Source organism: Sciurus carolinensis, chromosome 16 (assembly GCF_902686445.1).
Source record: "Sciurus carolinensis chromosome 16, mSciCar1.2, whole genome shotgun sequence".
Classification (NCBI taxonomy): domain Eukaryota; kingdom Metazoa; phylum Chordata; class Mammalia; order Rodentia; family Sciuridae; genus Sciurus; species Sciurus carolinensis.
In genome coordinates this window covers 54817137-54819822 of record NC_062228.1, presented here as the reverse complement: position 1 = coordinate 54819822, position 2686 = coordinate 54817137, and the positions used below count along the sequence as shown (strand labels likewise).

At 41.1% G+C, this 2686-nt stretch overlaps 1 non-coding gene across 1 annotated transcript; it reads left to right on the top strand.

Annotated features, from left to right (window-relative positions):
- The first annotated feature begins 1738 nt into the window (after window positions 1–1738).
- Window positions 1739–1845, top strand: LOC124967671 (U6 spliceosomal RNA). The gene has a single exon (XR_007105591.1). It is a non-coding gene; the product is annotated as a U6 spliceosomal RNA (small nuclear RNA).
- Window positions 1846–2686: the final 841 nt, after the last annotated feature.

Sequence of the window (2686 nt, the reverse complement as noted above, 5' to 3'; positions counted from 1 at the left end):
ACCGAGTGAGTGTGCCAGGATCTGATGTCACCTGAGGCTGTGCCTTGCAGTTCCTCAGGAATTTACAGAGTTACCATGTGATCCAGCAATTGCATGCAAAGGGACAGGTCTAAGAGTAATAAAAACATGTCAGGGTGACAGATCTAGTCACAGCAGATGAGTCCTATCTGTCCCCTTGGGAGACAACCCAAAAAATGTCCATCAGCTCTTCAACCAATGAACAAGTTTGGTTTATCCAAACATGAAAGGTTACTTGGCAGCAAAACACAATGAAATCCAGACATGTGAGACATTGATGAATTTTTGAAACATTATGCTAAATAAAAGACACAGATTCCAAAGGGTCATGTATGGCTCCATTCACATGAAGTACTGGAATAGACAAAACCATAGAGATGATAATTATATTAGTGATTGTCAGGGCTCAGAGGTAATGAAAATGATTGCCCAAATCTCTGAATAAATTAAGAAGCCATTAAATTCTCACATTAAATGTATAACTTATGGTATGTAAATGATAACTCAATGAAGCAACATTGGAAAGACTAAGTCACTTATTGAAATAATTCATCAAATAAATCCTTACTGACTGATATTTGTCAACACTGAGTTGACAATGAAGATAAAATAATAAACTAGATAAAGGAAAGAATAACTGTATGTTATGTGAGTTCTATCTCAAACAAAGCAGGATTGGACAGACTGTCAATTCAGTTATTGAAATAAGTCTTTAAATATGTCCATACTGACTAGGGTTTTTCAAAACCTAACTTGGCGATGAAGATCAAATAATAAACCAGAAACATCCTGTTCTTGCTTTCTGGTCTCGCAGTCTGGTGAGGATGGCAGCCATGGGCCACATGGCAAGAAGGCCTGATAAGGGTTCTGACAGGTGGATTCCCTGCACAAGTTTATTCGGTTTGCTTCTGGATCCAAAGGTGCAGATCAACCAACTTTATCAAAGTTCCTCTGAGGACGTCTGGGACTATCAGCACAAGCCTTATCTTGTGGCTTGTGCTGAGCTGTTTGTAATTGGCAAAATTATTTCTGAATTCTACTTATGGTTGCTTCAGACAAATTTTGATATTTCCATGAAATTTCTGGGTTCTGTCTTTCATGGGAAAGGCAGAGCTAGAAGAAACCTTTTGCTCTTAATTTGAAGGAGAGCAGAGGTCTTCTTCAGGCAGTGGGTGGACCTCAGCCAAAAAGTTGGGTCTCTTTAAAGTCCTCCCATGACAAGTGACCTCTGTCCCTTATGGAAGTTGCTGTCTGACTGGACCTTTGGCCAAGGAAAGAGAGTCTAAGCCTCCATCTCCTCAGCACCATTTCTTGGATCTCAGATCCCTGCCCATCTGGGAATGGTCCCTGGTTGTAATTATAGAAGCAGCTCAGCAACTCCCTGTCTTTAGCAGTAAGAGTGGTGTTCATCTTGTCACCTGCTGTGCCCTGTGCTGATCACACACAAAAACTCATCTGAAGACTAAGAGCCCCGGCAGATGTTCATTCCTTCTCCTGGGCCACCAGTAGTTAATCTTTGTCATTTTCAAATCAAAGTCAGAATCCTAGAAATGCTAGTTGGCATTTTGATGCAATATACCTGACTTTAACAATCCATGAAGGAGGTGTCATTATATACAATAAACAGAAATTGTATTGACCTATCCAGTTTAAAGGTAAGGGGTCAGGTTGTGTATTTTTGAGTCCAGCCTTACATTTATTCATAAAACCCTCAGGTCCTGTGCTCACTTCAGCAGCACATATACTAATATTAGAATGATGCAGAGTAATTTAACATGGCCTCTGCACAAGGGTGACATGCAAATTCATGAAGCATTCCATATTTTTAAACATCATTACCCTATGTACATGTATGATTACAGAAATGATGCGACTCTAGTTCATATACAACCAGAGAAACAACAGTTGTACCCCCTTTGTGTACAACGAATCAAAAAAACAAAACCCAGGTCCCCCAAGTTCAGCCTTCTTAATCATAAATCAAAGACTAGATTAGGGTTCCTCTGCCCTACAGAGCATCTGGGACTTTGGAGGCAATTTCCAAATACAGATTTATGTAGTTATCACAGAAATAAAAATGAGCAGTGGAGGGGAGGCAAAGTTCCACCTCACCCCTCTTAGGACCCCTGCTGGGCCTGGGATTTAAATGACCACAGACAGCCTAACAGGAGAAAAGAACACAAATTTATTTAATCCAAATTCTTATGTGGCATGGGAACCTTCCTGAGGAAATGAAGATCCACTGGACACAGAGGTGCATGCTGTGATCCCAGTTTTTCAGGAGGCCAAGGCAGAAAGATCACAAGCCTGGGCAACTTAGCAAGACTCTGTCTCAAAATAAAAGCAAAAGGATAGGGGATGCAGCTCAGTGGTAGAGCAGCCTGAGTTAAATCATCAGTACCACATAAAAATAAAAAAAATTTGAAAAGGACCTGAAGACCCAAAGAAGCTTAGTCAATCATTTCTGGGGCTGGGGATTTAGCTCAGTGGTACAGTGTTTGCCTAGCACCTAGCATGCATGAGATCCCAGGTTCATTCCCCAGAATCACACACACATACACACGCACACACACTTATTGCATAAACCAGAAGTAGTAGATTGTGATCAGGCCAGGGGACTTGAGCTAAGGCCATGGATTCCATAGAGAAGTGACTGGGAAGATCAGGG